The sequence below is a fragment of the Malaya genurostris genome, chromosome 1 (genome assembly GCF_030247185.1).
Source record: "Malaya genurostris strain Urasoe2022 chromosome 1, Malgen_1.1, whole genome shotgun sequence".
NCBI classification, from domain to species: Eukaryota; Metazoa; Arthropoda; class Insecta; order Diptera; family Culicidae; genus Malaya; species Malaya genurostris.
The window spans coordinates 30,323,599-30,348,826 of NC_080570.1; the positions used below are offsets into that span (position 1 = coordinate 30,323,599).

General features: G+C 38.0%; 2 protein-coding genes across 6 annotated transcripts in view; one reads left to right on the top strand and one right to left on the bottom strand.

Annotated features, from left to right (window-relative positions):
* The window catches only part of LOC131435864 (uncharacterized), a 388,758-nt gene that overhangs the window by 112,391 nt on the left and 251,139 nt on the right, over positions 1-25,228 (top strand). For 2 of the 5 annotated variants that reach the window (XM_058604130.1, XM_058604153.1), the window contains exon 2: positions 9,373-9,433. The exons of the other annotated variants lie outside the window; for them this stretch is intronic. The gene's annotated coding sequence lies outside the window, so the exon portion shown is untranslated. The remainder of the gene's footprint in view (positions 1-9,372; positions 9,434-25,228) is intronic. 5 annotated transcript variants of the gene reach the window in all.
* Positions 1-25,228, bottom strand: part of LOC131435895 (autophagy-related protein 16-1) — a 347,031-nt gene that overhangs the window by 52,439 nt on the left and 269,364 nt on the right. The gene's annotated exons all lie outside the window — the stretch shown is intronic.

The window sequence follows — 25,228 nt, forward strand, 5'->3', positions numbered from 1 at the left end:
ACGGAAGTTCTCAGTAAATTGGGTGAGCATTGGGGAACTTCTATCAAATATTTTTGCAGACGACACAAATTTTTAACAATCGCAGTTTGGCTTATAAGCCAAAATTAGCATGTTGATAGTCTTACGAAAACAATGTTTTCTCTATAGTTTGATAATATTTTACAGTGTTTCAAACTGTAAACTAGATGAAAATAAACAAGCTACTTTTATGATTCCAAAGAAAAAACTGCACTACACAGAAAAACATGCGTACACACACACATGAGAATCACGTAGGCCGTACTTTGACTGACGTACTAGCTTATGGACATTGTCGGGAGGAACATTATCATTATGCAATTCTACGGGGTCAGTGAAAGGGGACGGAAAACTCTCACCGGCACCTAAGCTGGCCCGAATTAGAACGAGTCCCACGAGCAGTCTATTTTCAACGGAATATCAAACGAATTCCAAAGGAAAGCATTGTTCCCAGTACTCCCCAAAGGGTCCGGTCCGTCGTCACCGAGGAAATCCAATGAAACTCGATCGAGTGAGAAAGTGGCGCGGAGGAGTACAAATATGCCGCAATAAATAAATGAATGAAAAATGTTTATGCAAAGTATCTCTCTCTGGTTTCGCCGTTCGCGGGAGATGGCTAAATCTCGGGAAAAGGTCCACAATCGCAGCGGCAATTGCTTGTCACAGTTTCCACACTAGTGCTCGTTTTTTTTCCCGGCTAAATGCGAGATAAATAATGCCCTAAATGGAGTGCTTTCCGCGCCGGCCCTGTATTGCGAGACGGTACTTTTCAAGGCCTTCAACAACCGCAACAATTGAACACACTGCACTGCACTGAACTGGACTGCACTGTTTGGTATCATCAGGTGGCCGAAGGGGTGCGTGTGGGTGTGTGTTGCAGCAGACCTTGCACGGTGATGGCAGGTTCAACGGTGCCGAATTGGCCAAGCCTTCCCAGGCAGCAAACACAAACTGGCCCCAGTCGTTTCGATATATTTATACTGTTATTCAGCTTCCCTCGCAATTTTGATCCGATCCGACCCGGTGAACGCCAGCAGAACGGCGGCGCGGACGGATCGGTCGGTCGGTCGGGCGTTCGGACAAATGATCGTGTGTTGTGTTGCAGAAACCCGACAGAGGACCCCATCATGATCAACGAGGGCGCATTGTACCACAATAAACCATGTGAATCAAGTCTATTAATAATGTTTACATTCATACACACACACATATATACAGATATTTATAAAGCCCCATAAAATTACAACGATAAGAAATTATGATGTAGGTTTACCCGCTTTTCTTCTCCGGTACGGTCGCGAGTCGAGTCGGGTCTGCTCTGGGCCAGCGGGGTCGAGCTGATTTATTTTCGCCATATAGGCACCAAACAGGCCAACCGAATCAGCAGGCAGAGAGACAGGCACATGCAGCACCGCCAAGAAGATCGACGCTGCTGGCCTATATTCTAGAGCTTGCCGCCCGCCGCCCGTTTTTTGCGGTTTATTTGCGCGATTCCTTCGTCGCTGACATGGCGGCATGACGGCTACGACGACGACGACGACGACGACGACGGTAACCTCTATTATGCCACAGGTTTTTTTCTTTCTTTCACGCGCCCCCTCGAGCCATGTATGCATGTTGACTTTCTTTTTTTATGACCGCACGTGGAATCGATCACCACCCGGGGAGAGGTGCACAACAACACTTGATGCATCCGGAGTGTTGACGCAGAGCATCAAGAACTCGAGTCGGTCGGTCGGTTTTTGACTTGCTAGCTTAATTCCCAGGTCCCCGCCCTTCGCCACACTGGTTTACAATGTGGCACGCACGAAAATGATTGAGTGATGTCGAACCATGTTGATCGAAGGTTAAATTGGACCGCCGCCGCTGCCCCGCCTTCTGGATCGAGGTTGCGGTTTGCTATTGCGAGCACGATTCTCTTCTCCGGAAAAGGTCAATTCGTCGGCTGGATAGAGTTTCCTGAAGAGAATTTACCCTTTATGGGTCGTGAAATTAGGACCCAGCTGTCGTTCCTGACATACTGCAATGTAAAAGATTCTTGTGTTCTCTTTACTCTACAGAATAATATGTGTTATGTTACTGGTAGACATTTCAAAGGATTGTCCGTCAATTTTCAAGTCAACAAGAACATTCCATAATGTTATTCCTTTTATAGATTAAACATTCCTTCGACTTCTAGTATAGAAGTTGTTGCTTGTCAAATAAACATTAAAGGAAAGGACATTTGCATTGCTTCGGTATATTTTCCTCCAAGAGCTCAAGTTGGACAGCGACAGCCTAATGAAATTGTTGAAGCCCTTCCTGCTCCACGTTTGATTTTAGGAGATTTTAATTCGCACGGAATGATGTGGGGTTCCGTTTACAATAATAACAGATCATATTTAATATAAAATATTTGCGATAATTTCAACATGACAGTATTGAATATGGGTAGCATGACAGGGATTCCAAGACCTCCTGCACGTCCAAGTGCATTAGATTTATCTCTTTGCTCGACTTCAATTCGACTAGATTGCACCTGGAAAGTATTTCCTGATTTACACGGTAGCGATCATTTACCAATCATCATTTCAATTAGCAGCAACAAAAGCATTGCCAATTCAGTTAATATTCCATATGATTTGACAAAAAATATTGACTGGATTAAATTCCAAAGTAATATGTCAAGTATCTTAAATTCAATGGAAGAGCTCTCCCCACTTGAAGAATATGACTTCCTCGTTTGTTCGATTCTGGTGGCCGCAGAACAAGCTCAAACCAAACGATTTCTCGGTCCATCGTCTAACAGAAGGCCTCCAAACCCTTGGTGGGACAAAGAGTGCTCAGATGCTAAGCACGCGAAACAAAATGCTTTCAAGAAGTTTTTAAAACGAGGAAGAGGAACTCCTCAGAATTTTGAAAAATTTTTGGCTTTAGAAACCAAGTACAAAAGCATACTTCGGGCCAAGAAATGTAGCTATTGGAGACATTTTGTCGAAGGTTTGTCAAGAGAAACCTCAATGAGCACTCTTTGGAAAACGGCCAGACGAATGAGGAATCGTAACGTGGGAAATGAGAGTGAGGAATACTCGAACTCGATGGATTTGATTTTGCGAGGAAAGTTTGTCCAGATTCTGTTCCTACACATAGCTTCTCCAAACAATGGTACCAATGATGGAATTTTCCATAGCACTCATGTCTTGTAGTAATAACGCTCCTGGGTAGGACAGAATTAAATTCAACTTGGTGAAGAAAAAGACGTATGTTGGAATTGTTCAACAAGTTTCTTGAGCAAAATATTGTTCCACCTGACTGGAGGCAAGTGAAAGTTATCGCCATTCAAACCAGCGGGGAAACCAGCTTCCAATCACAATTCATATATATATTAGACCCATTGCAATGTTGTCCTGCATCAGAAAATTGTTTGAAAAAATTATTCTTCGACGTCTTGCGTCGAGATGAAAGGTTTGTTGTCAGATACTCAATTTGCTTTCGAAGAAATAACAGATCGGCTGAAAAGTTCGTATCGTTTCTATGAGAGGGCGTCACTAGAATTGAATCCATACCATTTTCAGTTAGTACCAACCTTCAAAAGATACGTGTATAAATTTGACAGCTGTCTGATTATTAGTTTGTGAGAAATTGCATTTTGAGTGAAGCTACTTTTGTTATTGTGAAAAAAATGGAAAAAAAGGAATTTCGTGTGTTGATGAAACACTACTTTTTGATGAAAAAAAGTGCCGCCGATACCAAAAAATGGCTTGATGAGTGTTATCCAGACTCTGCACCGGGTGATGCAACAATTCGTAAGTGGTTTGCAAAATTTCGTACTGGTCAAATGAGCACCGAAGACGATGATCGCAGTGGACGTCCAAAAGAGGCTGTTACCGATGAAAACGTAAAAAAAATCCACAAAATGATCTTCAATGACAGTAAAGTGAAGTTGATCAAGATAGCTGACACCCTAAAGATATCAAAGGAACGTGTTGGACATATTATTCACGAATATTTGGATATGAGAAAGCTTTGTGCAAAATGGGTGCCGCGTGAGCTCACAATCGATCAAAAAGAACAACGAATTGATGATTCTGAGCAGTGTTTGGAGCTGTTATATCGAAATAAAACCGATGTTTTTCGTCGATATATAACAATGGACGAAACATGGCTCCATCACCAATCGACAGTCAGCTGAGTGGACTGCACGCGATGAACCGAACCCAAAGCGTGGAAAGACTCAACAATCGGCCGGTAAGGTTATGGCGTCTGTATTTTGGGATTCGCATTTTCATCGACTACCTTGAAAAGGGAAAAACCATCAACAGTGACTATTATATAGCGTTATAAGAGCGTTTGAAGAAGAAAAAAGTTATGTTTCATCAAGACATTGCACCGTGTCACAAGTCGATGAAAACCATGCTGAAATTGAACGAATTGGGCTTCGAATTGCTCCCTCATCCACCGTATTCTCCAGATTTTTCCTGTTCTCAGACCTCAAGAAATTCTCGCTGGTAAAAAAAATTAGAAGCAATGAAGAGGTAATCGCTTAAACTGAGGCCAAAGGACAAATCGTACTACAAAAATGGTATCGAAAAGTTGGAAGATCGCTATAATCGCTGTATCGCCTCTGATGGCAATTATGTTGAATAATAAAAGCGAATTTTGGCAAAAAAATGTGTGTTTCTATTAAATGATACGAACTTTTCTGCCGAACTGGGGACGAATGATTGCCTTGCATTGCTTTCGTCTGACATCCAAATAAATTGCCTTCGCTCAAAAACAACAAATGGCCTCTGTATTTTTAGACATTGAAGGAGTATTTGATTCAGTTTCCATTGATGTTCTATTAGACAAACTCCACCAACATGGACTTCCAGCGGTTATAAATAATTATTTGCACAACCTTTTGTCAGAGAAGTGCATGTATTTTTCACATGGCGATTTGGCAACAATCAGAATTAGCTACATGGGCCTCCCGCAAGGCTCATGTCTCAGTCCGCTCCTCTAGAATTTTTACGTGAACGACATTGACAGCTGTCTAGTAACCCCCTGCACACTAAGACAATTGGCAGATGATGGCGTGGTTTCAGTTACTGGACCCAAAGCTATTGATCTGCAAAAACCATTGCAAGATACTTTAGATAAATTGTCCGTTTGGGCTGTTCATCTGGGTATCGAATTCTCTGCCGGGAAAACAGAGCTGGTCGTCTTTCAAGAAAGCATGATCCCGCGCAACTTCAGCTTCATATGATGAGAAGAATGATCGCGCAGGTTTTGACTTTCAAATACCTCGAGGTGTGGTTCGGTTCCAAATGCACGTGGAGAGGACACATTAGGTATCTGATAACAAAATGCCAACGAAGAGTAAATTTTCTTCGAACAATAACAGGATCTTGGTGGGGTGCTCATCCGGAAGTTCTAATAAAATTGTACCAGACAACGATACTTTCAGTGATGGAATATGTATGCGTTTGCTTTAGTTCTGCTGCAAACTCTCATATGATCAAATTAGAGCGAATTCAATATCGTTGTTTGCTAATTGCCTTAGGCTGCATGCACTCGACACATACAATGAGTCTTGAAGTTCTGGCGGGAGTTCTTCCATTAAAGGATCGTTGATGGGAGCTTTCGTCGCGACTGCTAATACGATGTGAGGTACTGAATCCCCTAGTTATTAACAACTTCGAAAGACTATTTGAGCTTCAATCTCAAACAAGATTCATGACAGTATATTTTAACCATATGTCACAGGAAATCAACCCTTCAAGATATATTCCTATACGTGACACCCTCCTAAATGTTCCTGATTCAACTCTATTTTTCGACACATCCATGCAGCGTGAAGTGCGTGGGATCCCGGATCATCTACGCTCGACGGAAATCCCAAAAATATTTACAAGTAAGTTCAGGCATATTGACTCTGAGAAAATGTTTTACACGGACGGATCGCAAATTGAAGAAGCGACAGGGTTTGGTATATTCAACAATAATGTTTCGGTTTCATTTAGGCTTCAAGAACCTGCATCTGTTTATATAGCAGAGTTAGCAGCAGTTCATTATAGTTTGAGTATAATCGTCAAATTATCTTCCAACCATTATTTTCTCTTCCCAGATAGTCTGAGTGCAATTGAAGCCATTCGCTCAAACATGACTGGCAAGATTGAACCGTTTCCTGGGCAAAATAAAACAGTGCCTGAACGACATATTGAACAATAATTATCTAATCACTATAGTCTGGGTCCCGGCTCATTGCTCCATTCCTGGCAATGAAAAAGCCGATATTTTAACCAAACGTGGTGCTATTGAGGGTGAAATTTATGAGAGACCGATTGCTTTCAACGAATTCTATAGCTCGTCTCGCCAAAGAACACTTGCCAGCTGGCAAGCTTCTTGGGATAAAGATGATCTGGGTCGGTGGATGCACTCAATTATTCCGAAAAAATATCGACAAAGGCATGGTTCAGGGGACTGGATGTGAGTAGGGATTTCATTCGTGTGATGTCCAGACTCATGTCCAATCACTACACGTTAGACGCACATCTCCTTCGAATTGGGCTCTCCGAGACTAATCATTGTGCTTGCGGAGAAGGTTATCAAGATATTGATCATGTCGTTTGGACATGCGTGGAGTATCGTGATGTCAGATCTCAACTAATAAATTCTTTGCGTACCCAAGGTAGACTATCCAATGTCCTAGTTCGAGACATTCTTGCTTGTCGTGACCTTCCATACATGAAACTTATTTATCATTTCATAAAGAAAATTGGAGTTTCAATTTAATAAAGGCCTCTTTTAAGACTTAGTTCTGATTCCAGCTGCGTCCATGAGTTCAACCAATAGCTAAATTAGAATAGAAATTATGTAATGATACAAACAAACTCGAAACAGTTTATGAAATTATCAGCAAAATGTATGAAAATAACAGTTTATTTTACAATTTATAGAAGTTAATCGTTTGGTTCAAATAATATTAAAAAACCACATTCATTGAAGTACGAGGAATAATCTTATTTTCTTAGGATTCCATTTGGCGCAAGCCGTTGTGCACGGAATTTTTCGAAATATCGCTTTTCGAAACGCTTTTTATCCTTAGATTCTTATTCATCGAATCTCGAACCATTTTTTAATGCGCCATAGATCAAAATAAATATTAATCAGATGGAGCAATGACCGGTGAGTATAGCGGGCTAACTTCCCATTTCATGACCATGCCGGATTTAGTAAATGAAAACTTTTCAAACCACGTTTTTAGCATTTGTAACTGAGAAATGTTTAATATCAAAGCAATTTAACTAAATATAATAAATCAACGGGCAATGTTCCTTTCGAGTCAACGAAGATGGCTTCAAGCGAGTGCAAATCGATTGGTGATAGAACAAAGGAATAACACAAAAATAGAATACAGACCAAAACCAAATCAAAGTGGAGAAGTGCAAAAGACAAAACAAACAAAAAGTCAACTCGAAATTAGCAATTAATGGCTTATTTCAGCAAAAAAATTACTGAGAATTCGTTTTTAGATTTGTCCGACGTTTCGGCCGTTTTTCATGGCCTTTTCCAAGGGAATGACTATATTTTTTCTCTTGAAAATGGCTATCTAAAACGTTCGAGTTGGAGAAAATTTAAAAACATCGTCAGCCTAACTTTTTCGACTTAGAAAATCCGCATTCTATATTCAGTACAACATTTAATATACGTAACACCAATTAAAAACTTTTCTTAGTCACGTATCAATAGGCAAACGATTTTTTACTGGAATTTCCTCTAAAAATACATAAGAAACACCAAGAAATCGTTTAATTTACGGAAAAAATCCTTTGCCTTGTGACTGAGAAAGCCGTGAGTATCTGTTAGAAAGAGCAACAATCGATCAATGTGACTGAATGAGAAAAAGCTCAAAAAGGTATAATGTGCGAAAAAAAAACAGAAACAAAACAACGTAATCCAGTTGAAAAAACTAACCATTACAAAAAAAATTAATTATCGAGAGAAGGTCGAAAGAGATAAGAAACGTTGATAGACATGTGTTACAGAAGATAAAATAACACAAAACAAACATTTTCCTTCTTCGATCTTTTATTTTGATGCATTCTGACGTTTTCAATCTTTTATATCTTCCACTGCTTTTTTTCTTTCCTTGGGTAAGTTACAGTTACGTTTTTCGTTCTTTTTAATTTTTTCTGTTTTTTCATTATCGCTATTCTGTCTCTTTCCAACTTTAATGCTTTTCGAACATTTTCGTTTTCGGTACTTTATCGTTCTTTTGACCATTTCAAAGTTAGTTATTGTCGTTTTTTGTGCCCTAAGAATAACTTGTTAGGCCGACATTCGTCTTACTTCTTGAGCCATCAGATTTCCAGATTTCGAATTTGTATTCCTTTCGATGGTTTATCTTTTCCAAATGTTTTTTCAATTTAACCACCCTCTTAACAATTGGCCTACAAAAATAGGGAAAAACTGTCGACCAGATGTATAAACGAACAAAAACAAAAAAAATTTATGAGAAACCCGAAGAACAAGATGGCGAATACAACAAAAGTTCAACAAGAAGCACGATTGGTAGAATAACGAATCGGAAAAGTTACGGAAGTCAAGTAACGATAAAAGATCAAAATGGTTATACGTTGGAAAATATTGAGAGACATAAAAACTAAAACAAAAAAACTGCAAAATATCAGACAGTGAAATAGAAAATAGATCGAATGTGGTAAAGGGTCAAAAAATACGAATGGGATAAGGATGCAAAAAAAAACGAGCGAGAAAATCTAAAAGTCAGATTATAAAAAAACGAAAGAAAAAAGTGAATAGAGCTAAAGACAAACTGAGTGGAACTGCTTCATCATTGAGCTACCATGAAATGTGGAAGACTAATTTGATAAAAAAGCGCATCGCCGATTTGCACTATTCTTTGATTGGATCATGTCTAATTGGTAGAAAAGTTTCAAGGATTGAACTGCAAGTTTGAGTTCTGCACGAAGAACATATTTTTTTTCGTTAGCCTTTTTGAAATTGTTTTTCTTGGTTTATTAAAGACAAGTTAACTGGGATTTACATCCGAAAAAAAGACAACAGATTGATTCTAGACTCTAGAAAAAGACAAACCACGTGGAACTGCTACACCATTGAGCCACCTTGAAATGTTGACAACGAATTCATTGAAATAGCGTACCGCACATGTGCCCTGTTCTCCAATTTCGGGATAACCTATTGATAGGGCAGTTCCAACGGTTCCGAGACAGGTTGCATGTTCATTTTTTTGCTCTTTCATCATATTCTACCGATATGTACTGAAAACAACTAAACTAAGCTTTATAAAAGAAAAATGATGCAACCACAATAAATTTCTAACTCAATTTTTTTTGCTGTTTTTATTTCCAGGTACAACAAACGAATTAAGAGAAAAGCGACAGCCTACACAATAGAATCATAAATTCCGAAGGTATGAAACGAGTTTGCTTAATTAGACCAACACGAAATTTGCACGTTATTCAACCTATGATGTTTCGATAAAGAATGTTTGTTAACATCGTCTTATCTCAGTACAGTGATTTACACCATTTTTGAGCTTGTCCGGTTTTTCGGTTAATGATTTCTGTTGCGAATAGGTCCTGTTAAGCTAAACCAAGCAACATCCGTTCCTCTAGTCTTCTAGTTTTCAAGTCTTCTTGTCTTCTAGTATTCTAGTCTACTAGTCTTCTTTTCCTCCTGTCTTCTAGTTTTCCAGTCTTCCAAACTTCGAGTTTTGTATTCTTTTTGTCTTCTAGTCTACTCCTCTAGTCTTCTAGTATTCAACTCTTTTTGTCTTCTAGTATTCAGTTTTCTAGTCTTATTTTCCACCTATCTTCAAGTTTTCTAGTCTTTTGTCTTTGAGTCTTATTGTCTTCTAGCATTCCAGTCTTCTAGTATTCTTTTCCTCCTGTCTTCTAGTCTTCCAGTCTTCCCAACTTCGAATCTTGGAGTCTTTTTGTCTCCTAATCTACTCCTCTAGTCTTTTAGTATTCAACTTTTTTTGTCTTCTAGTATTCAAATCTTCTTGTCTTCTAGTATTCTTTTCCTCCTGTCTTATAGTCTTCCAGTCTTTCAAACTTCGAGTCTTGGAGTCTTCTAGTCTATTCCTCTAGTCTCCTAGTATTCAACTCTTCATGTTTTCTAGTATTCAAGTCTTCTTGTCTTCTTGTATTCAAGTCTTCTAGTATACTTTTCCTCCTGTCTTCTAGTCTTCCAGTCATTCAAACTTCGAGTCTTTCGAGTCTTTTTGTCTTCTGGTCTACTCCTCTAGTCTTCTAGTATTCAACTCTTCTTGTCTTCTAGTATTCAAGTCTTCTTGTCTTCTAGTATTCCAGTCTTCTTGTATATTTTTCCTCCTGTCTACTAGACTTCCAATCTTCCAAACTTCGAGTTTTGTAGTCTTTTTGTCTTCTAGTCTACTCCTCTAGTCTTCTAGTATTCAACTCTTTTTGTCTTCTAGTATTCAGTTTTCTAGTTTTGTTTTCCTTCTATCTTTTAGTTTTCTAGTCTTTTAGTCTTTGAGTCTTCTTGTCTTCTAGCATTCCAGTCTTCCAGTATTCTTTTCCTCCTGTCTTCTAGTCTTCCAGTCTTCCAAACTTCGAATCTTGGAGTCTTTTTGTCTCCTAGTCTACACCTCTAGTCTTTTAGTATTCAACTTTTTTTGTCTTCCAGTATTCAAATCTTCTTGTCTTCTAGTATTCTTTTCCTCCTGTCTTATAGTCCTCCATTCTTTCAAACTTCGAGTCTTGGAGTCTTCTAGTTTACTCCTCTAGTCTCCTACTATTCAACTCTTCGTGTTTTCTAGTATTCAAGTCTTCTTGTCTTCTTGTATTCCAGTCTTCTAGTATACTTTTCCTCCTGTCTTCTAGTTTTCCAGTCTTCCAAACTTCGAGTTTTGTAGTCTTTTTGTCTTCTAGTCTACTCCTCTAGTCTTCAGTATTCAACTATTTTTGTCTTCTAGTATTCAGTTTTCTAGTCTTGTTTTCCTTCTATCTTTTAGTTTTCTAGTCTTTCAGTCTTTGAGTCTACTTGTCTTCTAGTGTTCCAGTCTTCTAGTATTCTTTTCCTCCTGTCTTCTAGTCTTCCAGTCTTCCAAACTTCGAATCATGGAGTCTTTTTGTCTTCTAGTCTACTCCTGTAGTATTCTAGTATTCAACTCTTTTTGTCTTCTAGTATTCAGTTTTCTAATCTTGTTTTCCTCCTATCTAGTTTTCTAGCCTTTTGTCTTTGAGTCTTCTTGTCTTCTAGCATTCCAGTCTTCAAGTATTATTTTCTTCCAGTCTTCTAGTCTTGAAGTCTTCCAAACTTCGAATCTTGGAGTCTTTTTGTCTTCTAGTGTACTCCTGTAGTCTTCTAGTATTAAACACTTTTTGTCTTCTAGTATTCAAATCTTCTTATCTTCTAGTATTCTTTTCCTCCTGTCTTATAGTCTTCCAGTCTTTCAAACTTCGAGTCTTGGAGTCTTCTAGTTTACTCCTTTAATCTCCTAGTATTCAACTCTTCGTGTTTACTAGTATTCAAGTCTTCTTGTCTTCTTGTATTCCAGTCTTCTAGTATACTTTTCCTCCTGTCTTCTAGTCTTCCAATCTTCCGAACTTCGAGTCTTTCGAATCTTTTTGTCTTTTGGTCTACTCCTCTAGTCTTCTAGTATTCAACCCTTTTTGTCCTCTAGTATTCAGTTTTCTAGTCTTGTTTTCCTCCCATCTTCAAGTTTTCTAGCCTTTTGTTTTTGAGTCTTCTTGTCTTCTTGCATTCCAGTCTTCCAGTATTCTTTTCCTCCTGTCTTCTAGTCTTCCAGTCTTCCAAACTTCGAATCTTGGAGACTTTCTGTCTCCTAGTCTACTCCTCTAGTCTCCTAGTATTCAACTCTTTGTGTTTTCTAGTATTCAAGTCTTCTTGTCTTCTTGTATTCCAGTCTTCTAGTATACTTTTCCTCCTGTCTTCTAGTCTTCCAATCTTCCAAACTTCGAGTCTTGGAGTCGTATTGTCTTCTAGTCTACTCCTGTAGTCTTCTAGTATTCAACACTTTTTGTCTTCTAGTATTCAGTTTTCCAGTCTTGTTTTCCACCTCTATTCTAGTTTTATAGTCTTTTAGTCTTTGAGTATTCTTGCCTTCTATTGTTCCAGTCTTCTAGTATTCTTTTCCTCCGGTCTTCTAGTCTTCCAGTCATTCAAACTTCGAGTCTTTCGAGTCATTTTGTCTTCTGGTCTACTCCTGTAGTCTTCTAGTACTCAACTGTTTTTGTCTTCTAGTATTCCAGTCTTCTAGTATTCTTTTCCTCCTGTCTCCTAGTCTTCCAGTCTTCCAAACTTCGAGTCTTGGAGTCTTCTTTGCTTCTAGTCTTCTAGTATTTAACTCTTTTTGTCTTCTAGTATTTCAGTCTTCTAGTCTTCTTTTCTTTTTGTCCTCTAGTCTTGAACATTTGTCAAGATAGAACGGTTCATCGAGTAGATGAATGATTTTCCACAAAATGCTTGAAATATAATACAGTGAAAGCTTCATGAGCAAGATGATCGCCTTTGGCGAAGCCTACCTGGGCTTGGCGTCCAACACATCCACCAACGCAGGTGTTTAGATGGAATTTAATATCAATTTTAGATCATATTGCGACTAAAAAAACGTAAACATCACCTTCTGAAAAGGTTCCCGCTTTCGCTTGGGGACGATTCTTCCGAGGTAACCTCTCAGCTTTCACTCGCAACTCATAATGATAACCGCGCACGTGACGCACCGCACCAAAAATTCATATTTTCATTGTATACATGAAAAAGAAGATCAAAGAAAAGAGGAAGAAGTAACAATCTCACTATCAATGGGACTAGGTTGTAGTTAATTTAATTTACACCTGCATTAAAGCGGCCTACAAATGCCTCCGAACAGTGCCAGAATTCGCGCTGGAGTTCCATTTGCCGTTGCCATCGTCGTCGTCGGCAGGGCGCTGGAAATTTAGCTATTAGCAACGAAAACGAAGCATCGAATTTCACCTTATTCGTGGTGGGGGGAGGGGGAACATCAGCACATGCGAGAAAAGAAAATCCAATTTAGGAGCCACCGGTTGTGAGAAAATGACTTCATTACAATAAGGCTGTTAAGATGCGTGGTCATTTGTATCTCTTCTAGATTAACCCTTTCTTCGCCACGAAGTGTGACCGAAATGATGTATTTTCGGACCGCCGCAATTCAATTCGGATTCTGTGTTGTGACACACCACAAAGGCGACGATAGTATAATAAACGGTTCGCTCCGCGAAGACGAAGATTATATTTTTTGGCTACGAGTTGAATGACGATAGACAAGCACTCGAAAACCGTTCTCATCAGGGCGGCCCGAGGCTCGATGACACGGATCACGAACCCCCGAATGCATTTTAAATAGAGAGTACCGTGTTGAATTCGTAATGGGTTATGGAGGAGGGGGCGGGGGGGGGGGGGGGCAGTTTCCGCGCCTCTTTGAAATGTCGTTTATGTTGCCCATTTTTTCCCCCCGTCGAAGAAAGAAGGCTGATGAATGAAGAGAAATGCTTTCATTAGGTTACCGTTTTTTTTTTCTTTCCGAAGTCTGTAGTGCAGCGCATGATGATGGCAAAACCAAGAAACATGAAGAGTCTGACTCTATAATTTAGTCTTTTAATGGTCGTGGGGCGGAATGTGACCGGTAGCGTGTAGAATATTAAACACACAATGCGCCTTCGGTAGCCGGTAGCTATCATTCTGAACCGAATGTTGGTATCGACCGAAAAATTTAAAACAAAAATCTTGAAATGAGGGGACGACGACGAGTAGCTCTTTCCAACCTAATAACCGATACAAATAATCACTGCCCGTAAAAAAAACCATTGACCAACACACCACGGGACCGATAGATGGCACTTCTAATGGTTCATTCCCACTGAAGCAACACGCACATCTTTCGGCTACTTGAATTCCAGGCACGCAGACGCACAATGAGAAGCCAAATTTCAAGATTTGATAAAGTGGTTCCATCAGTGTCTCAGCAGAGTTGTGAAGTATCTTGGATTGCACGGGGAATCGAGTTACTAAATGACGAATTCTTAATCAATCGTCACTGTCTCGCAGTAACAAAGCTGTATGTTCAGTGGAGTTTCTTAAATTTTCATGTCAACCACAGTCTGTTACATAATCAAGGATCTGTAGACAAATTTTCGTGAATCTTTCGAACGTGACATAAACGCCATAAAAATCATTTACCCAAAAAATCTTTTCTTCCAGCGCAACAGAAAAATAACAAAAAAGTGGAAAGGGTAGTGTCATCGACATAACCGGAATTACGCGAGTACAAATATGGTATCGATTTTTTGGTCCTAAAAAGAACCGATTAGTAAATTTTCCTAAATGTTAAAAGTTCCTCAAATATCATCATAAGCATCAAAAGCATACAGTAATTCCATGAGGAAAAAAAAACCTGTCCTAGAAATGGAATGATGCCTTTCTCATATTACTTATATTTTCAAAAAAGAAAAACATCACTAGAAGATTCTGTCAAAAAAAAATTTTCAAACTAGAATAAAATCAAATACGTTCTTTGGGTAAAAACTACCATCACCTTTTCAATTTATAAATAGTTATGTCAAGTTCTGATAGATTAAAATGTGGCAACCCTACACACTATACAAAATTGAACAAAGCACGCTGTGTGCTAGGCAATGGTGTTTTCTTCTTCCGTTTCGGTTTTGCATCATTTTGTATGACAGTTTGAAAGTTTTGACATTCAACGCTCTATATTTTCGAAACCGGAAGTCGGATATGGATCAACTTTTTGGGGAATTGTTAAAGAATTTCAAGACTATTTAATTGCGTTATAGTTTGAAGAAAAAAAAAACGGTTGAGAAATATCTGAAAAAATTGAGTGCGCCTTATCTCATAGATTTGCATATATCACCCTGTGATTCCGGAACCGGAAGTTGGATCGGGATGAAATTCAATTGCAGTCTATAGGACTATAAGACACTTTATTTGAATCACGTTTAGTCCCGCCATCTCTGAGAAAAGTGGGTGATATTTTTTTATGCATATCACCCTGTAATTTTGGAACCGGAAGTCGGATTGGGATAAAATTCAATCTTTCATTTGAATCAGAGTTTCTGAAAATCGGTTCAATATGAGAAAGGCAACAATCTACAATCTCTCAGAAATTCGTAATAGTTTTTACTATAGTTCGCCATCGAAAAATATTTGTTTTTTTTTTTTCATTTTGTGGTAAGGGTTTCAAAACACTGTTTTTTTTTGTTTTTTTTTTTAAGGCAAACTGATTTTTATTCTAAATTCAAATTGTTTGGTAATGACTGAACCGATATTTTTAAATCTTTGGATATGTTGTGCAAAAGGAAATAATACTTTTTCGAAACAATGAGAATATAAAAAAAAATTGTGTTTGGAAACACTGATTGTTTCGTTTTTAAACGGTTTTCGTGGATTGCAGATAGAGGACACTTACACCAGATCTCGACGTTTCATGCATTTCTAAGACCCTTTGGCATCAAAATAATTTTTTTTTTTGATATCGGAAATCTCAAAGTATGTCCCTGTTGATTTTTTCAAAATTAATTTTTTTTTGAGATTACACCAGATCTGGACGTTTCATCCATTTCTAAGATATTTGACATAAAATACAAATTTCTTAAGTTTTTTTTACGCGTTTTTTTTACGCGAATTTCCGAAGTTACGCGATATCTAACAGCTCGGCTGAAAAGTTCGTATCGTTTAATAGAAACACACATTTTTTTTGCCAAAATTCGTTTTTAGTATTCAACATAATTGCCATCAGAGGCGATACAGCGATTATAGCGATCTTCCAACTTTTCGATACCATTTTTGTAGTACGATTTGTCCTTTGCCTCAAAATAGGCCTCAGTTTCAGCGATTACCTCTTCATCATCGCGTGCAGTCCACTCAGCTGACTGTCGATTGGACTCCGGAGTGAAGTGATGGAGCCATGTTTCGTCCATTGTTATATATCGACGAAAAAAAATCGGTTTTATTTCGATATAACAGCTTCAAACACTGCTCAGAATCATCAATTCGTTGTTGTTTTTGATCGATTGTGAGCTTACGCGGCGCCCATTTTGTACAAAGCTTTCTCATATCCAAATATTCGTGAATAATATGTCCAACATGTTTCTTTGATATCTTTAGGGTGTCAGCTATCTCGATCAACTTCACTTTACGGTCATTGAAAATCATTTTGTGGATTTTTTTCACGTTTTCATCGGTAACAGCCTCTTTTAGACGTCCACTGCGTTCATCGTCTTCGGTGCTCATATGACCAGTACGAAATTTTGCAAACCACTTACGAATTATTGCTTCGCCCGGTGCAGAGTCTGCATAACACTTATCAAGCCATTTTTTGGTATCGGCGGCACTGTTTTTCATCAAAAAGTAGTGTTTCATCAACACACGAAATTCCTTTTTTGCCATTTTTTTCACAATAACAAAAGTAGCTTCACTCAAAATGCAATATCTCACAAACTAATAATCAGACAGCTGTCAAATTTATACACGTATCTTTTGAAGGTTGGTACTAACTGAAAATGGTATGGATTTAATTCTAGTGGCGCCCTGTCATAGAAACGATACGAACTTTTCAGCCGATCTGTTAAAAACCATAAAAACCGATGAAAAGCGCAACAATCAGCGTTTTCAAACACAGAAATACATTTTTTTTATTTTTTTATTTTTTTTATTATTTTTTCTTATTTTTCTGGAAAGTATACGCATTTCTAATCGGCATGTCGAAAAATTTAAAAAATCGATTCGGTGGTTAAGAAGTTATTATTTTTTTGCTGGCATGATTGATAAATGAATGACTTGAATTTTTCGAAAAATATATAACGCAAAAACACGAAAAATTGCACTTTGCATTGGGTTCTAAATTAAAAATAAATAAATAAATAATAAAAACATAAAGCACTCTTTATTTGCCCGTGTTGGCGGTTTCATGCATAGGGCACTGATCTTACAAGTAAGTTGTCATATGTTCGAGTCCCGATTATGGAGGTCAGATGTTTCAAATTACTCTTTTTTCAATAATCTAATATAATTGTTTGAACTAAACGATTAGTAAAATAATTGAATATTAGTTTAAGCTAATCGAATAAATTTCAGTCGATTATCTGGGTTATTATTCGATTACTCGATTAATAGATCGATATTCCGACATCCCTAGTCCAGATCTGCAAGGATTCATAGTGTCAGTCGGATCTTAATACTATGCATGTTTTTTTCATTTTCTTGAAAGCATAGGCTCTTTTATTCAACATATCCAAAATTGAATAAAAATCGGTTCAGTGGTTACCGATTTGTGAAGTTCAAAAATAGTCAGTTCTTCAAAAATAAATGGAAAAAATCGATTTTCTGAACAAACCTTACATGAAAATGATTACGAAATTTCAGAGAGATCGTAAATCGTTTTCTCATGGAATGGTCAGAATTTCGATGACAATAAGAAATTCAATAAAATACTTTGCTTACTAGTTTGGTTAAATATTTCAATTCTTGTTCACCCCGGTGAACGACTAAAAAGGTTAAAGCCGGGGTAAAATAAATCATCTAAAAAGTGCTTGTTTGTTATCTTCCAGAGGAACAAAGTATCACATTTAGATCTTTGGGATCGGTTAATTAGAGTCCTTCAGAAGACACATTCGACAGTTCATTCGACGTTAAATGTGTTGATCGTCTCTTCCTCGAATTCAAAGTATCAGCAGAATATCGATGAAAATCTTATCTTGTTAGTTAGTGAATATATAAAACTACATAGGGACTACTAGTCTTCGGTTTTCGTTTCCGAAAGCACCGATAATAATGAAGAAAAGCTCCAAAAACAGAACTTACTTCGGTTTTTCAGCAACGATTAAACCGATGTTTACGAATCATGATTCAAATTACAAATTAGATCCGACTTACGGTTCCGAAATTATAGAGCGATGAGTGTCAAAACATTAAAATCGTCATTCAAAATGACGATGCAAAACTGGTACGCGTCGTACGGAAGAAGAAAACACAACCAAATTTGCTCCGTTCGCAGAGTGCTTTGTTCAGTTTCGTATAGCACCCACTGTTGCCACATTTAAATCTATATTGTTCATCGAGCTGAGCAATGTATGTGTCTGTGGGTGTATGTCTGTGAGTATGTGTCAAATAATGTCACGCATAAAATAAAAAATCCCATAGTCCCATAGGTTGCTATTGAATTTCATCATGCTTTCATAGGGTAAAGTGTGTTTAAAATTGCACACTGTCATTTATTGAACATAAAACTGTGACAGAATCTTGTAGTGATATTTTTGAAAATATAAGCAATATGAGAAAGGCATTATTACGCCACTAGGTGGATTAAAAAAGGTTTTTATTGAGTCCGGGTCAATTTTGATCAGAAGGTTCTTTCTGGAATAATTAGAATTGGAATATTTTTGTGTTTGAAAACGTTGATTATTTCACTTTTAAACGGTTTTCATGGTATACAGAAATCCATTTTTTATACTCAATATTTTTTCATATTTCATTTTTAAGACCCAAAATACATAGGAAAAGGGTATTTTACTTAATAAAAATTTAATCGATTAATCGATCAACATTCCGACATCCCTAGTCCCGATCCGGAAGCATTCATAGTGTCAGTAGGATCGAAAGTACTATTCATGTTTTTATATGTATGTTTTATTTTTTTAAAGCATAGGTCTTTTTTATTCAACGTATATAAAAATTTAAAAAATCGGTTCAGTTGGTTACCGATTTATGAATTTCAAAAATAGTTCTTCAAAATTAATGGAAAAATCGATTTTCTGAACAAACCTAAAATGAACATGGTCACCCGAACGGCAAACTGAAAAAGACACCGGTCCCATATTTTTCGATTGAGTTGTGAAATCGTAAATCGTTTTCTCTTGCAATTGCTCAATATCGCGTGTACGCGTGGGACCGAAAATCCTTAAGAATACAGATTCGATAATTCATTCGACGTTAAGTGTGTTAATCGTCTCTTCCTCAGATTCAAAATATCAGTAGAATATCGATGAAAATAATTGTCTCGCGGTATTGAACCGGATCTTTCGAAAGCAACGCAAAATAATTTCAATACTAAGGCTGGATGTTTGAAAATGCTCTATTTAAATATTAGAACCCTTACACACTGTCACTACCAAAGGCGGAGCTAACGCGAGCAAAAATACAAAACAAAACGACCAGTTTGATTTTTCTACCGATTTTTCCAACAGATGAAAATATCGTAACCAGTTTTATGCGGTCGATTTATGGGCCCTCTAAAAAGGGAAAACCAATTGAATTTCTCCAATGTTTGAAAAATTAAACACTTCATATGTAGCTCACCACATCGAAATCACTACAAAAATAAAACACAGAAACAAAAAGAAGTTTGATGAGTCGTCTTTCTTCCTTAAAGTAAGTGAAGCATTAACCCTTTCCGTCTGCCTTATCGTTATTGCATTAATTCGCACTGGTTGCATTCTACGAGAAGGGCAGTTCCGGTTCCTTTTTAGATATTGCAAATATCCAACGAGTAGGTTATTTTGTCGTCTTTCTTTTTGCGTTGTATGCAATCAATATGTATGTTGTATGCAATCTTCAATAACATAGAAGATATGTTATTCTGAAGATATCAGTGGAATATGCCTGTATGTGTGTTCTGTTCGATAAATATTTTACACTCTTATGGTACCTGATATTCACGTACTTGAAAAAAGGCTTCTGTTCATTTCAATATATAACTTCGATGAATCAGAATTTAACTTCGGACGTGTGAATGGGAAAGCGACTTTTTTTTCAAAAAAAGACGACCTTTTTCATTAATTTTTTGCCTATGAGTTATGTTCTTTTGAAATCACGTTGTCTTTACTCATACCATACATGTTGCAATGACAGTTTCGTTTTTCAAGTACATCTCATATTGTCTCTGAGCCAAAATGAAGGAGGTATTTTACCCCGAAAATCACGCTTTTGTGATGTTATTAATTAAGAGCGTGAAATTGGGCTTTTGAACCAACTGTGCAGGCCACAACGTCAGGCAACACCAATGTCATTAGGTGGCATTAGCATGTGCTTATTGGATACCGGGGTGGTGTTCCTGGAAAGTTTACATTCATTTTGGCTGACAATTCGCATAATAGGCTTCTGATCTGGCAAGGTATTTTCAACTGTGGACAACGAATCAAAGTTATTCGTGACAAGCAAATCTAGCAACGTATTCTTCTGCAAATTATTGCTCACAATCAACCGGTGAAGTTTTGATCTGATTCTGTAAGCTGCCACTACAGCGAAGAAGTGCTATAGCTACAAAATTTTGCATAGGGACTTTTTTGGGGTGCTTAAACTTTCGTGCAGTACCGGACTACTGGTTGTTGGTTAATTATTTTGATACCCAATTTTTTCGTATCAAGCCAAAAATATATCAAATAGTTTTTTTTTTGGGAATTGAGTCGGCAACTTTTTCCATGGATATCGTTCTGCTAATTGAAGTACTTTGGATGTGAAAAAAAAAACAGATCCCATGAAGCAATCCGATTGAATAGAAGTCAGAGTGTACATTATTTCCTTTCCTGCAAGAATTCACTAGGATAATTTAACCTCTGTCATCCGCCGGGTAAAGGTAAGTGAGATTTTCATTGTTTATTTTTTGTAGCTATGGTTTGGACCTGGCTATTACTATAATTTTTTTACACAGCAAAACTTTTTTTATGATACGAATTTGGAAACAAGAAACGACTATGTAAATTAATTACCAGAGTTGTAGTAGTTGTAGTTCTATTATCGTATTAATTAAGTTAAGATAAACATTTCAACTCACTATTAGAGATAATTTGGAAAGGTTTTCCCTTTCGTAACCTTAATACCAAAACAAAATATTATTTATGGAGCAAACTACAGTGTTACGAAAACAGTAAAAAAAAATAACACAATCAGCCTCCGTCACGTCTCATCTCTGTTGGGAAGAGAGGCAAAATTTGTAAGCCTAATAACGGAAAGAAAAGACATTGTGAGTGATTGAGTGTGTGTGTGTGTGTGTGTGCTAAAAACCAAACTCAAATGGGTGGAAAATTAGCCCCAGAATGAAACTATTTTAAACTATTCAAACCGGTGTTTTTCCCCACCGCCACCTGGGACATAAAATGAAACATCAGCTGGAAATAGCACTCGACTATGGGGCTGCTGCTGGCTGGCCACGGACGGGAAGATTGCTCCATTTTCCGCGCTCGTTCAGGCATTCTTTTGAAAAGCAAGATGGTGATGATCATGATGATGATCTACACCATAGTTTAAACTAAAGCGACGGGACCGCGGGATGGATGGATGGAACGGTGTCTCGCAGTAACTCGGTCAAATTTTATGGGGAACGACGCAGCCGCAAATCGGCGGTGCCGCCACGAACGGAACGGAAAGTAGCGCCAGGCTAGAGCATTGTTCCCTACTCACCACCACTCCTCGTTAATCTGTTCTGACCGAATTATTCATTCACAGATGAATGTGCGTAGGCCTACGGAGATAGAGAAAGAAAGACTGAGCGTCTGTCTGAGAGAGAAGCGGGGTACGGAGGGAGGATATTTTTCGCAAAATTTTCTCCTATTCCGAACAAGATTGGACCGATTGCCACATATTGGAAGCAGCTTAATAATGGTTATATCGGAGCGAAAAATGAGATCGAACCGAGTGATTAAGGTGATAAAAAGTAGCTGATCCGATAACGAACATGTTGATGTTCGATTACCGGTTCCCGTTGGTGGACGCTGTTCGCGGACGGTGAAAAAAAAAACGTGGCTGCTAGAGCGAATCGAAAGTAAATAGGCTTCAAAACGGTGGCACACCACCGAATCACAACGGATCGAAGCTTTTCCGAACGACTGCTTGTACGCTAATTTCGAATTCGGAATCAGCGGTGCTAAGCGGGTTCGTTGTTTGTATTGCGTTGACGTCATACAGTTGTTCGAGCATTTTTAGGCTAATATTTTCTAACCATAAGTAGCGTTGAGTGTGCTTCAAAGTTAGTTCTTGAGTTCTTGAGTTCATTAAGTGTACGATGAACCAGGTTTATAGCAGCTACAAAAAATAAACAATGAAAATCTTACTTATCTTTACCCGGCGGATGACAGAGGTTAAATTATCCTGGTGAGTTCTTGCAGGACGATACCAGAGGTCCGAGACAGGAAATATTATTGTACAAAAATATACGGACTTCAGTTCAAACGAATTGCTTCATGCGGATCTGTTTTTTTTTCACATCCAAAGTACTTCAATTGGAAGAACGATTTCCATGGAGAAAGTTGCCGATTCAATTCCCAAAAAAAAAACTATTTAGTATATTTATGGTTTGATACGAAAAAATTTGTTATCAAAATAATCAACCAACAACCAGTAGTCCGGTACTGCACATAAGTTTAAGCAACTGAAAAAAGTCTCTATGCAAAATTTTGTAGCTATAGCACTTCTCCGCTGCAGTTAGTGACAGCTTGCAGAATCAGCCTAGAACTTCACAGGTCGATTGTGAGCAATAATTTACAGAAGAATACGCTTGTATATTTGCTAGATTTGATTGCCACGAAAAACTTTGATTCGATGTTCACAGCTGAAAATACCTTGCCAGCTCGGAAACCTTTTATGCGAATTGTCAGCAAAAACAAAGCTAAACATTCCACGGACATCACCTCGACCAATGGCTTTATAGATCTTTTGTCCGAGAAGCCGTTCATGGTCCGTTTGCACGTACGTTTCGTCGTCCATAAGGACGCACCTTTCGTATTTCGTAAAAAGCTCACTGTACAACCTCCGGGTTCGTCTTCTGGTCACTAGAGTTCTGTTTGTTAGCTGTTAGAAGCTGTTATTGCTGACGCTAAGCTTTTATATAGCCGATTAATGGCTCCACAGAATTTTCATTACCCATAAGAGGCTATTTTACCAATATAGAGACTATTTTACAAGGAATGAGAAGTCCCGGGCCTAACAAAGAAAAAGTTGATTTTTACCGTGAAAACCTTTTTTTGTTTTAGTATAATCTCCATCTAGAGCGGTACACTTGACCCATCGGTTCTCCAGCATTTTGATGCCCTTTGAAAAAAAAACAAAAGATTTGTCATGGCCTTCAAAATAGGCTTTCGTTTCTGCAATGACCTCAGCATTCGATGAAAATTTATTTCCCTGGAGAAACCTTTTCAGGTTTGGAAACAGGTAATAGTTCCTGGGGGCCAGATCCGGAGAATACGGGGGATGGTGCACCAATCCGTACCGCATATCATTCAGTTTCACCGTTGCTGTTTTATCAGGACACGAATCTCTTTTCCATAGCTTGATGAAAAATAGAACTAGCCCGATACGATCAGCTGTTATTCAAACACTGGTGGAAAGATTGTCATGAAATTTGGTACTGAGCCATCTAGCGGCTTGTTCTCAACAAAAATATACAATATATATTTCATTTCATGTAGTATACTCAAGTCTCTTTTATACTTATATACTGATATGATATGCACTTCACAAACTAGTTTTGATTTGTAACAAAGAATGAATAATTTCGCAACAGAGGAAGAAAATCAAGTATAAGAATATTTTGAATATGAATATAATGACTTAATTGACCGTCTTAAATAACATGCACAGATATGTCTTCCTCATATTAGCGAATGGAATATATTCATGGTTTATAACCATCCATAGGTAGTGTCTGTTTTACTAGCGAACAAAACGTGTCGTAAACCCACTGAAAATATTCCGTATTTCTATGTGTCTGTTTTGCATCGATACGCTTTGTGCGATGATTCGTTCTTCAATTTATTGCGGTTGAAATTGGAACGCGCCTTATTTTGGTACTGAATTTCACCTTAATGCTCGTTCATACCAAACACTTAAGAAAACTTTAATTTTGTATTTTATCATTAAAATTGCTGACCATATTCCTGATGATGATATGGAGAAAAAAATATGTTGTTGCGTTAAATACAACAAGAGATATTCGCGATTAGGTACCCTACCCATTCCTGTATAGGGAAAAGTTTGAAAAAAGCGCCCCTTAGTAAAGTAGGTCGTTTTCAAGATAAAACGCGCCAAAAGAGACTGGAGTGTATTTGCAAAATATTTGTTTCGCACCGAAGGGCAACGGTCTTTGCCGACGTGCCGAACGAAGTTCGTGCTCGGATCTTATCCGACACAGTCGAAAATTTCTTACGGTCTAGACGATAGAAACAAAGACAATACAGTACAGTGAACAATAGAGTGTACGAAATGGGCAAATACGATTTAACAAAGCCTGAAACTTGGCCTACAAGACCAAGTTCAATTTTTTTTTATTGATTTCAATCGCTGCAAAGTTAGACCAGAAGCAACCGAAATTGAAATCTTGGAACTGTGCGTACATTATGTTCAAACGTGAAAGAGATGCAATTGCAATGGCGTGCGAGTGGTACGTATGCAACTACGTAAAGCAATTCCGTCTTACATCATTTGTGATCAAGATGGGATACATCCATGTAAAACGCTGATTACATATGAAAATCAACTGGTTACATGTTAGTTTTGCGAACAACCTGCACACTATGACCAATCTTGAACTGAAACTGCGAAAATCTGCGACATCTTTAAACAAAAACAAAGACATTCGCTCAACAATGGAAACTAGGGAGCGCAGTACTCTTGTTTCACCATCAAACCAACCAGCAACTGCAATTAATGTACAACAAGGCGCGTCTACAGCAACTAACAACGAGCCCAAGTCTGCGAATTACAAGGAAAACGAAGAAAAAAGCGGAAACCAACAACGATACCGCCGATGCGGCAGCAGGATGACGAGACGAGCCACGAACAGAGTGCCCCTCAAGCATCGCAAGATAGAAATGGAAGCTCATCTCCTCCTATAAAAAGGGTGACAACAAGATCCAATAGTGAAAAAATTATTTAATCTAATACAACAGTTCGGCTGAAAAGTTCGTATCGTTTAATAGAAACACACATTTTTTTTGCCAAAATTCGTTTTTATTATTCAACATAATTGCCATCAGAGGCGATACAGCGATTATAGCGATCTTCCAACTTTTCGATACCATTTTTGTAGTACGATTTGTCCTTTGCCTCAAAATAGGCCTCAGTTTCAGAGATTACCTCTTCATTGCTTCTAAATTTTCTACCAGCGAGCATTCTCTTGAGGTCTGAGAACAGGAAAAAGTCACTGGGGGCCAAATCTGGAGAATACGGTGGATGAGGGAGCAATTCGAAG